The 15,632-nt window shown below is 39.3% G+C and overlaps 1 protein-coding gene across 28 annotated transcripts in view; it reads left to right on the top strand.

Annotated features, from left to right (window-relative positions):
• Bbx (bobby sox HMG box containing) overlaps window positions 1-15,632 on the top strand; it is a 240,623-nt gene that overhangs the window by 128,757 nt on the left and 96,234 nt on the right. Inside the window, exon 4 of one of the 28 annotated variants that reach the window (XM_006522555.4) lies at window positions 13,749-13,800. The exons of the other annotated variants lie outside the window; for them this stretch is intronic. The gene's annotated coding sequence lies outside the window, so the exon portion shown is untranslated. The remainder of the gene's footprint in view (window positions 1-13,748; window positions 13,801-15,632) is intronic. 28 annotated transcript variants of the gene reach the window in all.

The raw sequence follows: 15,632 nt of genomic DNA, 5'->3' as shown, positions 1-15,632 counted from the left end.
TCCTCCAAACCTGATTTTTAACCGAACATTAATTTATTTTATTATGTGATACTTGTCTCATTGGGACAACTCAGCCTATGACAACCTAAAAAGAATCAAAACTGGATTTTTAGAGCAGAAATCCTGGTAGCAATAAATAACTATAGTATGAAATTTCTACTTTTTTTATTTGTTTCCTGGTGAACCGCTGTTCCTGGAAGATAGTGAGACGTGGGCAAGGAATCCCTGGTTTTGGATGACAGGGGAAAATTACATGTTTGACCACGTAAAACTTTTGATTCTTGGAAAAGTCTGGACTGTAAAAGGCACCATACATACTCAGTAAAATAAAAGTAGGCTTTATCAACACATCTGAGCGGCCTATTTTAAGTGGAGCAGAGACAGACAAACATACCATCTTTGGTTCTTCCCAAGACAAGTGTTTCCAAATCTAAGTAGGGTTGTAGGAATCCAGTATTTGTAGAGAGGCCAAGGAGCACAAGTGGTATTCTCATAGTCATGTAAAAGCAGAGTTGTTTCCATGTAAAATGAGCATGCTGATTGGTGAGAGAGTCATATTGTGAAGGCAGTGGGGCTTGCTGTACCTGACAGTATAATTACACTGTTGGAGGAAAGAGCAGAGAGAGGGCCAGCGTTGAACCAGAAACCACTATTTATATAATATTTAGAGGAGACAATCTGTACTTCGGTTGAGTTAGGTCTTGTAACGCCAGTTTCTTAAAGGGCCATTTAGTTACTGACAGGTCCTTCAGGCTTGCTGCATGTGGATGTAAGGGAAGCACTAAAATTTCAGCTTTCATGCTAAGTCATTGTAAAAGTATTATAATTTAAAATGGAGATTTACAATTCTAAATAATCATAGTTTGGAATTTCATTGCTCTTTTGCAAATTTAAGAGTGGCGGTTCATATTTGAAAGATGACTCATGAGCTTTTCATTGTTCTGTTTATTAGTCAACCCAGACTTGTGACACCATCCTTTCCCAGTAGATCCTGGAGTGTGCATCTTTATGTCACCTAGCAGAGAGAAGAGTTCATTTCCTGCAGCTCTGAGTAACATGGCATCTAAGTAGTGTAAGCCCTTGTGATGGTGGTAATGATGACACTGTATAGCCACTTCATGAAGGGCAAACCTGTTTTGATAGTTCAAAAATAAACACAAGTAGAAATATTAGAGACATTTTTATAACTTGGGGTTTATAAGCAGTCATATATTGTAAAAAAAAAAAGTAAGCTAGTCAAGAATATTGTAGGATATAGTAAATGGACTTTGTATTCTTGGAAATAACTGGGAAATGGAAGTTGAAATGTTGTCACCAAGATAAAAGCCCTACTGAGATTGCTCTTAAAATTAGTTTTCATTTATAGATGGTGCAGTGATTCCCAGCTAGGCCCTACTACCCTCCAGGAAGTGCTTTGAAATTTGTGAGACCTTGTCACACTGATGGGGTGAATGTAGGTTGCTTCATCCTGAGATTGGAGAAGGGACTCGAAGAATGTGGGCATGGGCTAAGGAGTGAAAAGGTCTTGCCAATAAAGTACCTGGCCCATCCAGAAAGCCAAAAGTGTCCACACTGAGGAGTGCTGGGTTAGCATGGTGTGCATCGCTAAGTTGGGCAGAAACAGTTAGGTGACTGAAAGTTTCCACCACTTGGACACAGAGGGCACATTCCATATACATGAACAATAAGGTAGATGCGTTGTAGTTTTGTTTAAATTCTGGAAATTTCCACACTTATTTTTTTACTAATTGAAATGATCTTGTGTATACTTTTATGAGGTTGCTTATCTAAGGGTCAGTTTGACTCTTTTGTGACACAGTCACATTCTCTGAATTTTATACCTGCGGATCATAAGTCAGTCCAGGTCCTTGGAGGAGGCTGTGTTCGCAGCAGCTGCATATCATGCTAGCATTGCAAACACGGTGTAAAATGACAGCACACACTACATTCTTCATAGCCATGCAGTGTAAGGAAATGCAGAGGGACAAGGAGGTCCGTCAGAGTACTGCACTCAAGCTAACTTCATTCCTCCTTTTTAAGTCAGAGATTTAGAGTACATTCATGAGGCATTGGAAACAAGACTGAGGGAAAGAAAGCTTTGAAGTGCAAACCTTTCTTTCTTAAGAGATATTTCTTTCCTTCCTTTGCGCATTCTTAAGGTTATACATGATTCACTGTTTTCTTCAACTGTCTCTGACATTTGTTCTTGAGCTTGGTTATTTTGAGGACAGATCACGTATTCATCACACAGTGAATGCAGTCTGTATGGCAGCCATGCTTCCACAGAGTGTGAAAGACACACCCACAAACCAAAACTCTCTGTCCTAGGTGACAAGATACTCTCAGGAGCTTTGTGGGAGGGGCCTCTCTGCAGCAATTCGACTCTGGTCTCTAATCAAAGTATGGTAATCACTTGAGTTAAGGAACCTAGGCAGAACGGCATATGTCCTTTGCCAGGATAGGCCAGAACTTTAGCTAATAGCCTAGGGCAGCCATGCCATAGACATAGACCATAGAGTTCACTTTTTTTTTGTACCAAATTCTTTATTTGAAGAAATGGTACAAATTAAAGAACTTAAGCAGGTGTTTTGGTGCGACTTATAGAAAATATAAAGGCAGCCTGGTATGCATGCACTGCCTCAGTGACTCTTATAATGACTGTGATATGTTGAATCTTTATTTCTGTATATAGTTAAGTAAATGCTTCACTTCTTAATACTCAAACTATAAACCTCCCACAATAATTGAATTACAGACAAAAGGCCTATTTGCCAAGTGGCAGTAATTAAGTAGTGAAGCAATTCATTTTGAACAAGTGTGAAATGATGTCTCATGGTCACAGAAAGGCTTGGCAAGAGAAAGTGACTTTCCAAGGTAGCATATTGATTTGTACCTCAGAAATTTGATACTCTGTCTTGCTAAATTACATTTAAAATAATTGATTTTAAATTAACTTGCTAGTGCCTTTTTGCTTATAAGTCAGATGAGAATCATACTCGGCAGCACAAAGGAAACTAGGCCTCACCTTCAGTGCACTACTCCCCATCCATGTGTTGTGAACCTGTGGTGTTTAGCCTCTTTACCTTGTATTTAAATGTAAACATACATATGGTTTTTAAAATTGAAATTATGGTATATAAGTATGACCACAGTGGATTTCTTAGGAAAACAAAACACTTATTGACTCCCCTCCCCCCCCCCCCCCCATCCAATTTTGATATCCTGTCTTGGTTTCTTCCTGTTTTAGTGTTTCTCTAAAGTAGTGGGATTCTGGTTTGTTTTTGTTGTTGTTGCTTGTTTGTATTTTGTTTTGTGAACTTTTGTATTTTTAAGCTGCTGTCTCATGTGTTTTATATATCTGTAAAATTGCTGTCATTTAATAAGTACAGAGGCAGTGTTTTCAGCTAAAAGAAAATAGCCATTTTATTAGAGAAGGAGAACTTATGGAACTGTAAGTATTTATTAGCATCATGGTTTGCTGAAATGATATCAGACCCAGTGGTATTCGCAGGACCTTTTAAAGTTATCATTCCTTAATTTGAACATCACTTGCCCTGATCCATACTGTGTGCTCACAGCTGAGGCGGCTAGTGCTGCTGTGCTGGGAGTCAGAATGCTGAATGCTGACTGTGGATGAGTCTCACATGGGAAACTTGCTTTTGGGATCCTGTTCTTTTGGTGGGGTGTTGTGTATGTGGGGATGCAAGGCCACTTGCATGTATGTGCCTCAAGGACCACTTTAAGTGTAGTTTTTAGGGTGCCAGCTATTTTTCCCCTTTTGGAACAGGGCCTCTCAGAGGCCTGGACCTTGTAAAGTAGCTAAGCTGGCTGGTCATGGTCTCTACATCCCCAGGATAGGGAGGGAGTGCAAGCATCATCACATCTGGCTTGTTTGTTTGTTTGTGTTGTTGTTGCTGTGTTGTTACAAAACAAAGCATGGGTTCTGGAGATCTAACTCAAGTCCTTGCGTTTTCAAGGCAATCACTTTATTGGCTGAGCCATCTTCCCAGTCCCACAAACCCCATTTTATAAGAGCAAATAATACCCCAAGTGAGGCAAAGATTTATAATACATGTGAATCTGTGAGTTCTAAATTGATTAGGTATTTTGGAAAGTAACGCTGGCTATCATGGAAATGTAGTTTAGTGGCTTTCTAATGGCCTCTGCCAAATCAGTAGCAGAGGACACGTTGCAAACTAGAGAATAATGAAGAGCAGGGGAAAAAAAAGAATTTATAAGCTTTTAAAAGCTGCATGCTATGTAACTAACAAGAGGTTGCCAGAGTTGAGAAGCAGGTTTTAAGGAAATAGGAACTGTGTGTGACAGGAGACCGCATCTGTAGAGGTAAGACACTACTTTGTCAGTTTGACAGCTTCTTATTCCTGGCCCACTTACCCTGAGGGTATTTAATCAGCTGCTTCCTGAAAAGAATGCTGGAGGTGGTAATGCGGGGTCAACTTTAAGCTACTTGCAGAGTCTCACTTGAACAATGTAAGCACCGAGACTTCTGTAAATGAAATTGAAGGAAAGGAGAAAGGGGAAATTGAAACTGTTGCCTGTATGACATACCCTTTCCTTTCTTTCCTAACCCTTCTTTTCCTTCATCAGCGGTCGCCAGCATCGGTACTGGAATAATTCAGTTATCTTGCCATGACCCTGTATTTACTTTTCAGTTGCTAGCTCTCATGAACTCTAAGTGATGTCTCCCATACATGATGCCTCCTCATGAGTCTGCGTTTTGACTAAGATTTTGTTACTGTGAAAGTCCCAGAAACCACAGATTGTCAGTACAGAAACTCTCTTTACTGATTACCAGATTGTCAATGTTGGTTTCTGTTCTACCTTCATAACCATAGAGTTTTCTTATTACTGCTATTCGCTGATTTGTAGAACAGGAACTTTGAGAACTAACTGTAAACTGCCCTGAGTAGATCCTTTCTTGTCTGCTTCTCTCATTAGGAGAATAGAATAAAATTGCCCCTTAGGATCTTTTCCTGTATTGATCATCTCATTTCAGAAGCTGAGCGAGAAGAAAAAAACTAAGCCATTCTTTCTGCCATCTTTTATTATCAATAAACCTGGTAATTTTAACTTTAAAAGCAATACTTTAGCCATTTGTGTCTCACTAAATGATACAAATTTAAAATACTCACAGGGTTATAATATAGTGTGAACAAATGTGTCCTTTCTATCTCTCTCTCTCTCACACACACACACACACACACACACAATATATATATATATAATCAACTTTTTCAAATTTTTTCATGTTAGTTCAGTGTCATGAGACTATAATCTCAGAACTCAAGAGGCTGTGACAGGAAGATCACTACTTCAAGGCCAGTTTGAAGGGCATGGAAAGTTTGGGAAATGCCTGAGCTATATATGAGAGCCTGTGTCAAAATATACATTCATACATACATACACACACACACACACACACACATGCACAGAGACATGCACATGCATATACACATATGTGCTAAGTTGAACCTTAACCACCTGTAGACCCAGGCTTAAAAGTCTTTACTGTTGTTTGGGCTATGAATGCAGTCCTAGCGTGCTGCAGCTTAACTTGAAAAACCTCTGAAGTTTCCTACAAGTCTAAATCCAGAAGTGACCATGGCCAACTTTTGCCTTTCTTCAATTTGAGAAGTTGTGGATTCCAATTTTAATATAAGACAGCTATTTTTGTTTTGTTTTTCCTTTATAATGGTGTCAGAGGGATTTGTTGTTTTCTTGTTAGAAATCCAAACAGTGCAAAATTTCTGACTGCCTTTTTTCTTGGTGGCCAATTCTAGCCAGGTCCCGAGAGTCACAGTTACGGGCTGGGAACAAAGACTAAGGCCCTTCATGTCTCCAAGTGAGATGGCTGACACACTTGCATCTTGCTCCTCCCAGAACATGCATTTTCTTCATATCAGCTCATACACGGTATTTGCAGTAGAGGAGAAATTGGAATAGGGTTCCATATAACTATTTGGTAACATACCTTCAAGATGAGCCCTAAATTTTTTTTGAAGTTGGTTTAATAGACTCCTGAATATATGAGAAACACTAAAGTCTTACTAGTAAGAAATTTATTTGATTTTATGCAAACTATATGTAATAATTTTATATAGTATTTTTATTTTTATATATATAAATAATGAAAAATAACCCAACAATATATATATATATTTTTTTTTTAATTTAATTTTATTTTTATTAGGTATTTTCCTCGTTTACATTTTCAATGCTATCCCAAAAGTCCGCCATACCCACCCCCCCAATCCACTACCCACCCACTCCCCCGTTTTGGCCCTGGCGTTCCCCTGTACTGGGGCATATACAGTTTGCAAGTCCAATGGGCCTCTCTTTGCAGTGATGGCCGACTAGGCCATCTTTTGATACATATGCAGCTAGAGTCAAGAGCTCCGGGGTATTGGTTAGTTCATAATCCAACAATATATTTTATTAATATTTACTTATTTAAAAAAATCATTAAATGAACTCAATGATTATTTAATAATGCAACTCTTAAGGTAGTGCTTTAATTATACTTAACGTTTATAATGTTTTTAAGGTGAAGTTGAATTCCACTTGTAAAAGGAATTCCCATGTTAAAGATGATAAAGGCAGTGACCATTTTTCTCTTTTCTTTTCCTTGTGTTTTACTTCCTTGCTATGAGCTCCATGATCTTTAGAGGATAGTAGAAACTTTCTAGAGATCAATCCTGTTAGTAAAGGTATCATAACAATAGTGGAATACTCCTAAAGTCATTTAGGGATGCCAAGTGGCAAATAGCAGGATGGTATTGTGTCTAGTAGTATTGTGTCTAGTGTTGTGGGGCTCCAGACCTGCTCCTTCAGTGTATCGGCTTTCCTGGCAGTTAACTGGGCTAGCTCCTCTCTGTGCCTCAGTTCCTTACTTCAGAAATTTCCCCAATTATTGTTCTTATTTCATAGTATTATTCAGTGTTATAGTTACTAAAAGTTAGAGTTGTAGGTACCTGCTATATGGGTAACTAGAGAAGGGAAAAGAAAGGCCTGTATACTCTTCCCCCAAATTCTTGGCTGTGTTTTAGAATTCTTTTTTCAATTATAGCTTCAAGTCCAGTAAAACTGTAGTTGTTCCTCGTTAATCTCAGGAATAGCAATGACCATAGTTACCTGCCACCAACACATATGCCATATGAAGTCTTAGTAAAATGTTGAAAATTATTTTCCTTAATACAGAATCTAAAAAAATAAAAGAGGAAGATTTTAAAGTATCAGAAATTAAAACACAACTTAATGAAGGTATGTAGCATTCAATATTGTAGCTAATTTCTAAATTATAGAATTCAGTGTTAATTAAACCAGGAGGAAATGTAAACATTGTGAGGTAAACAAAATTACCATTGCAAAGGATCCATGGATACAGTTAAAACTAGAGGGAAACTTCCACCAGTGTAAAGGCTGTGGAAAGGCCTGAGTCTGTACCCTCTCCCCTCCTCTGTGTGTGTGTGTGTGTGTGTGTGTGTGTGTGTGTGTGTGTGAGAGAGAGAGAGAGAGAGAGAGAGAGAGACAGAGAGACAGAGAGAGAGAGACAGAGAGAGAGAGACAGAGAGAGAGAGACAGAGAGAGAGAGAGAGAGAGAGAGAGGAGAGGGAGAGGGGAGGGGAGAGGGGAGGGGAGAGGGGAGGGGAGAGGAGAGGGAGAAGAGAGGGAGAGGAGAGGGAGAGGAGAGGGAGAGGAGAGGGAGAGGAGAGGGAGAGGAGAGGGAGAGGAGAGGGAGAGGAGAGGGAGAGGAGAGGGAGAGGAGAGGGAGAGGAGAGGGAGAGGAGAGGGAGAGGAGAGGGAGAGGAGAGGGAGAGGAGAGGGAGAGGAGAGGGAGAGGAGAGGAGAGGAGAGGAGAGGAGAGGAGAGGAGAGGAGAGGAGAGAGGAGAGGTACGAGGTAGGAGGTACCAGGAGCAGGAGGAGGGTTAGAATGCATCTGTGTGGAGATCAGAGGAAAGCTTTACAGAGCTGATTCTCTCCTTTCACCCTGAAGATGGAACCCAAAGTTATCAAGGCTTTCAGAGGAAGCATGTCTGCCCACTGGCCATAAACCAGCCTCTAATTTCTGAAGGCTTTCCACAGTTTCCCTACTCCCCTAGCTTACATATATTTATTTACTGGACAGGTCTGAGGTAAGCCAGGATGAACACTAATATTGACAATAATGTACTTTTCAACCCATAGCTCTCTGCCTCAATGCAAGAAAGAACTCTAAGCAAGGGAATGTGAGTGTAAGGATCACTAAATGTCATATATGTGTCATGTGTTTCCTGATTTTCTTTGGCCAATACATTTTCCTCTTCTTCCTTAGTATTACTTTTCTATAAACACGCTGGCTGTTCATAATTCAAATCTTGATTTCTGGAATTAGCCAGCCACCTGACTCCTCTCCAGATAGATCCACCCTTAAAAACACGCAGAACCTACACTAATGACTCACACTTCAATCCCTACAGTTAATAGGCAGAGATGGGTGGATACTTGAGTTTTAAATAGTGAGCTTCAGGCCAACCAAGGTTTCTGAGTGAAGCCCTGTGTCAAAAAAAACAGCAAACCAAGAACAAACTATTGATTTTTGCTCTTATATTTTAAAGTATTTGCACTAAGGTAGGAAGCTGCACTGTTCCCTAGATTATATGGTAGGTTTGACTCCCCTCTATGTTGCCTGTGGCAATAGCAAGCTGTTATGATAACTGTTAAACTATAAACTTTGTTCTGTGTAGAATACTGAATTTCATTCAAGTAGCGAGAACTAGATGTTTTTCCACTCCGCTTATCATAAAGATTAGATGAAGATGCATGTTCTTTCCATCAATAAGGCACTGGAAAGATTGACTGCGCATTCATAGGCTGCTATTTACAAGGACATCAATACTTATAAAATGCAAAGTGAGTACCTGAATCGTATTGACACTTCAGTTCTGGATTCCTTTTCTTCCCCAATGTATTCAGAACACCAAACCTATGTAAGGACTTTTGAAATATGAGTGGATGTTGGAGATTCTTTAAGTACTCAGAGATACAAATGAAGTGCCAAACATGATTATTGAAATATTAATAGTATTCATTACAATGAATGCTATTAAATTGATTAAACATTGCAGTCCATGACACAATTTAGATGTAAGACACTGCCTGTGATTAGGGCTAAAAGTGCAGAGGATTTAAGGCTGTGGCAGACAATGCCATCTGAAAGATACCAGAACTCTCTACACATCTCACTGAACTTTAAAGTAGTTGTGTTTATTCGTGCTTTGCAGGATTGAGTAATATCTTAATAAGTGAATGTAATAAAGGCATCATACATTACTTAGTGCTAAAGATGACACAGTAGCAGTTAAAAGCAACAAGTGCTGGTGTCAGTGACAGTTTTTACATTTTAGAAAATATATTTGGAACTTAATGAAAGGTACTCAAAGTTCCTGTTGTAAAGTACCTTATTAAAATTAAACAGTTTTTAAGATCTGTGAGAAAATGATCAAATTACTCCATCATAATCTATCTTTGATATAATCTGTCTTTGACATAATCTGTCTTTGACACCAGCTTGTGCCCTGGCAGCTCTGTTTTCTGTTATAGTCATCAGGTCAGGACCTGTGTGGCCTTCACAAACCAGTGTCTGAGTAGAACATGCCCTCCTGTGGTTCCTGCATGCACTGCCCTCATGACAGGATGGAAACATGTGGGTATAAGAGACTGGAGACTGCAGGTAGAAAGGAAGGTGACTAAGGGGCAGTCATCAGCAGCCACTAAGAGCCCTGTTTAAGGGACAGTGGCGCTAAGTTAATCCTTGGGTTTAGCACGTTTTTGGATTGCTCGGAGCTTTATAAGATCTCTCCCTAATTTGCACAGCCTCTGAGTGCGAGTGTGTTCCAGGGAATGTTCACTGTATACTAGAAAAGATTACTTTTCTATTCAAATAGTAAAGTGGGAGATACAGAATTGGCCAGCAGAGGGAGCAGATTTATGTAAACTGGGCCATGAAAAATACTTAGTCCAAAGTGCCTCAGTGAAGAAGGATCCTCACAGATCTATACTATACTATACTATAGCACTCTCATGCTGTGCAGAGAGAAAACAGAGGGACCAGGCTCCCAGGGATGCTCAGCTCCAGTCCTTTACATTCCCACTTTTCAGTTGAGGGTGTTTTTGTTTGCTTGTTTTTGCCTTTTGTTTCTTTCTTTGGGTTAGTCTTGTGAAGTAAAAAATATGTTTTAAAATGCTATAAATATTATTTAGCAAGTTAAAACAAAATTTCAATGCATAGCTCTGGAATTAATGTATCTTCAGGTCAGAAGCCTAAAAGGGATTTACTACGTGAAAGGTGTCATAAAGTTGTAAGTTGTGAGTGTTTAAAACAGGACACTGTAGGGACCAAATCATTAGGTAGTAGTCTTTGTTTCATGTGCTGGATCAGGAAACAGAAATATATTTAAGAAAAAGAAATCTTGCCAAATAGACATGAAACAAATGTCTTTCTGCAGAACTCTAGTTATATAGAAAAGTACTGTAGCAGCCCATGCACCGTAAACAATATCCTTGGCAGGTGTGCGATGATATGACATTATCAAGTTTACACATTTAACCAGTTTTGTGGGTAAATACATATTCAGGATAATAGTCTGAGCATTGGGCAATTTAAAGATAAGCAGCACGTTACCGTCCTATAACTTAAATCTGGTGAACTGTGAGTTAACTCCAGGATGTTAGTGCAGGAAGAAGTTAAGGCATTGAACGTGCTGAGTCACTCAAGATACTAGAGTATTCAAAAAAAAAAAAGAATTAATACTTTTCTACTTGTGAAAAATGACTTTACAACTATTTAGGCTGAGAAGTTTTGTGCTGTATAATGAAATAAGTTAGCTTTCATGAAGTTATTTGCCATCTCTTTAAAGACCAATAGCATAGAAAAAAGTTTCTGACTGTTCATTTAGGGTGTTGACTTCAGTCGTTATGATTGAACACCATGATGAATGATGAGACTTTCTAGATCACTTGCAATCTTTAAACAGCTAAGACATAAAATAAAAGCAGTTCTTTTAAACCTTGATCTATCTATCTATCTATCTATCTATCTATCTATCTATCTATCCATCCATCCATCCATCCATCCATCCATCCATCTCCCTCCCTCCCTCCCTCTCTCCCTCCCTCAAATATATTTATCAAAGAGCTCATGTAAATTACAGAAGATAAAGTAGTTGGACTTTAGTGAGAAAAGTACAATCATTTTGCCTACGAGGACTGATGTACTCATTAGGAATTATTGTTTTCATCATGAGTACTGCATAAAAACAATTTCCAAATAAATAGAATCACCAGGTATTTCAGTTTGGTGATTTGAGTGTGTTGTTTGAATGGATGGGCACCAGAAATTTCTGAATTGTTCACAGCAGGGTGTGGTATAGCTAGATTAGAAAAATAACTGAGGGCTAGAGAGGTGGCTCAGCCATTAAAGGCTAGACTTGCAACCAAAATATGAGAAAAATAACTGAGGCAAGTAAGAAGGAAAGGTGGACAGAATCATCTGCCAGAAGCAGCATGGATTTCTTTACTAAATAAGTGTTTGCCTAGAGCGTGCCTGGCCCTTGTCGGGTCCTAGGTCTGTCCTGGGGAACATGCAAAGTTCTAGTCTATATCATGGCCTATAATGAAAAGAAGGGAACAGGTCGTTCTGTGCGGCACATCACAGCAGAACTGCTTAAATCGTTTCCATTTGCAACACTTCCCCCCAAGAAAATCATAAGTGATCCTTGGTATTTAAGTGTATAAAATAAGTATGTGAATAAAACCCCTAGCTGTTAAGATGGTTTCATATGTTATGTGACTATCAGAGTTTGGACTTTAAAGAAATTCCAGGGACAGATTGATTGGCATGTAGAAAACTGATTATCAGTACAGTTTTAGCTTAGAAGACCAAACTGATGTAAAATAGTGTAGCATGTATGAAGTAGAAGGGACAGATCTTGGTAAGAGATTAGAAGTTGGGGTGGATAGCCACATGCAGTAATTTGTAGGAAAAAGTCAAAAAAGACATGCATTTTCATATATTAATGCATGTGCATATATGTGTATGAGACAAACAAATATAGCTCATACCGCTTGTAAAGTATTTGTGAATATTTATGTGAAGGTAAGAGATGCCTTGTCTTGGTTAGGGTTTTACTGCTATGAACAGACACCATGACCAAGTCAAGTCTTATAAATTAGGGCATTTAATTGGGGCTGGCTTACAGGTTCGGAGGTTCAGTCCATTATCATCAAGGTTGGGAGCATGGCAGCATCCAGGCAGGCATGGTGCAAGCAGAGCTGAGAGATCTACACCTTCATCTGAAGGTTTCTAGTAGAAGACTGATTTCCAGGCAGCTAGGATGAGGTTCTTAAGCCCAGACCCACAGGGACACACCTATTCCAACAAGGCTACATCTCCTAACAGTGCCACTCCCTGGGCCAAGCATATACAAACCATCACATGCCTGGTTCCTATTCACCAGGCTCTGGCATATTCCTCACGAGTGTGGCATGGTGAAGGCAGAGAAAGACCTGGTCTAGGCAAAATTTATTTGAGAATCTAGAAATCATAGATTGAAATCTGAATCAGTAGAGAACTAAGAAACTGTGACATGGTTGGAAATATCTGCATGTTCTCTATCAGCATTTACTGTTGAAGGTTAGCACCAAAATTAGGACTCTGTCAGTTCATCACAAGGTAGGCACTATGAACAAATAATTGCCAGGTAAGTCAGTTCTGCTTCATGGCCTTGGCATATGTAGAGACCTGTCTGACTTGCAAAAGACCAGTTTGTACAAACACTTGGTATTAAAAAACAAAGGCTAGGGATTCAGAGAGAACTCTCAAAGACAGATTTTATATTGATGAAAGACGGAGATTGATGAAGCAAAGTGTTGACAGTTTGTCAAAAGACACTAAAAGTATAATAGCTCAGGGGAGCAAAACAGGAAGATTGAAGTTTGGGGGTGTGTACAGGAAGGGGTTGATCTTGGCTTTGCCTAAGGAGAAGAGTTCTGTGTTGATACACCAGGTAGGAACTTGGAAAGGTTCAGGAAGCATGGCATTCTTAGAATGTGTCACATTGTGGGAAGAAAAACAGTGTGGAAGAGGCTCTGGAGTGTGCAGATCTTGTTTGAGTTCAAGCTGGCCCTGTGCTGTGGGGTGTGTCGCATTACCTTTGTCATTCACAGTGGCTTTGTTTTTAAAAGGAGATGATTACAGCATCTTTGCCCAAAATTTATTTTAAGAGTTAGACAGTAATTCATGTGAAGTGTTTGGTATGTAGCAGTGTTCATTCAATAAAGTTTGCTGTTATTATGAGGCAGCTTTGATTAATGGCCAAGAACCAGATTCTGAAACCAGACTTCCTGAGCTCAAATATTGGTTCTGCCAATTATGTGCCCCTGATATGATTTATACATATTACTTGTGGCTTCTCAACTGATCAATAAATTTTCCTTCTTGCCCAGCATAATTGTATCCTACCCAAGTGACATGTATTTAATGAAAACTTTTGTTAATTTATAAGAGAGGCAAAACATGTTCCTAAATTATGTGTGCCTGGGTTTTCTTATGTCTAAGGAGAGGATAATACCTATCTTTTAGACTTGTAAGTTGAAAGTGTTAATGAGGATAAGCTCTTAGTATATGGCGCATAGGAAGCATTCAAACCGCTGTCTTTATCATTATTACTCATGCTCCTAACATTAACAGGAACTGAGGAGACGTGCACTTTCCGTGGAGCACACTGGGGCTGATAAGACAAGTAAGTGATTCATTTATAGGTAAGCACTGAAGACCAACCTCAGACTGCAGAGTTCTGTGGAAATGTGAGGCCACAACAGTAGCTAGAAATTCGAGAACTGCCCTAGAGAAGAGAAGTAGTTGAGTACTTTAGAGTTTGGCTTGAGACAGGACCAGTGGTGATAGGAGAGGAGCACTGTGAACCCCATTTCCACGGTGCTATATTTTGAGAGAATAATGAAAAGCAATTAAGACATGGCCACAGGAAGGAATAAAGCTACTGGAACATGTTTTTAGACTGCTGTTAGCAGCTGTGTGGAATTAACTTTGACTCATTACATCTTGCATTTCCTTATTAGCTTGTGTCTTGTCCCTCTCTCCTTCTTGCAATTTTCTTGCTTATTTTTCTTTTCTGTGTGTTTTCTTTTAAGCATTCTATTCTTCTGCTAACAGAACAGCATAGAAGCATCACAAAGAAAAGAAGCCCTGTTACTATCTACTGCTTGTCTCATACAGGTTAGACTGATGGGGTTAAAAAAGATGACTGGCATGCTTATTACTCTGAAGAGTTTCTCAGAGAGAAAAATTACATACACTGTACAGGAAAATGCTGTCAAAGGGCACAAAGCTGCATGCAGTCCAGCCTTTGTGTCTGTGTGGTTGATGGCCAGTGGTATGCTGGAAGGCAAGTGATGTGAACTAGAGCCAGTGCAGTATGTGAGGCTGGTACAGAGAGGACAGGGAGCCAGACTGTAGGCATCAGAGAGTACAGAAATCATAGCACAGAATCTGTGAGGGAGGGGTGGAGAGAAGCAATGGGGAAGCAAAGAGTGAGCTTCATGGAGTTAGGGAACGAGGTTGGACACCAAGCCTGCAGACAGGTCCTCATCTGCACTGATAATAGATCGGGAATCACCTGTGAGCAAAATTTTTGTACTTCATCTTCCTGCCAATGTGGTAATTGTGACCTAAATGCTAAAAAATGCATGTAAATTAAAAAAATTGTTAATATGTAAACTAAAAGGCCTGTTGGAGTAGCAATTTGGCAATTAAGAACAGGACTACTTCTACAAAATACTGGAGAAAGTAATGGTTGCATTGCTGTTAGTGACTTTTTTGTGCAAACAGCTTATCCTAGTCATCTCTTGGTGCCTCATCTCTTCAAGGTAGCTATTGTCTTGATATCTGTAGCATAGAGCAGCATTTTATCTTGTTAGGCTGCCCTATGAACAAGTGTCGTGGAATGTATTAAAAGATTTTGAAAATATATATTCTATCATGAGTCATGCAAAGAGACCAGCACAGTGGCATGAGACACTTTGACTAGTAGTGCCATGTTATGCATGAAGAGCACACAGACAGCATCATGACAGAGATGAACTTTCAATTGAAAAACTTACTGCAATTCAGTAGGGAACATTTAGAGATACTTGATGTGAATTTTAACTGCATTGTTTCTAAAATGAGAGTGTTGATTGAATGAAATATTTTTTCACTTAATCTGCCTATACGTTAGTATTCTCATTAGAATCCCAATAAATAATAACAATTGTCATTTGTAGAGTTTTTAATTTTCAAATAGTTTTCATATATTTGTCATTTGGAATCAATCATCAGACATGGTATACTCTCTGCTGAGAATCTCTGGATTTCCTCCCTCACTTTCAGTGTGCCTCTTTGATTTTCCAAGTCCTTTAAAGTACTACTTGTGCAGTAAATGCTCACTGATGACTGAGTAGAAGGCTTCATGTCAGATTCCCCTCCCTTGGTAAGCATTTTGGTTAAGTTAGGCTTTCTGGGTCATCTCTCCTACTTGGTAACTATAGCACTGTGCAAGGTACTTAACTCTCAGTT

This window comes from Mus musculus, chromosome 16 (assembly GCF_000001635.26).
Source record: "Mus musculus strain C57BL/6J chromosome 16, GRCm38.p6 C57BL/6J".
NCBI classification, from domain to species: domain Eukaryota; kingdom Metazoa; phylum Chordata; class Mammalia; order Rodentia; family Muridae; genus Mus; species Mus musculus.
The sequence above is the reverse complement of the archived record's forward strand: the minus strand, read 5'-3'. Positions and strand labels throughout refer to the sequence as shown.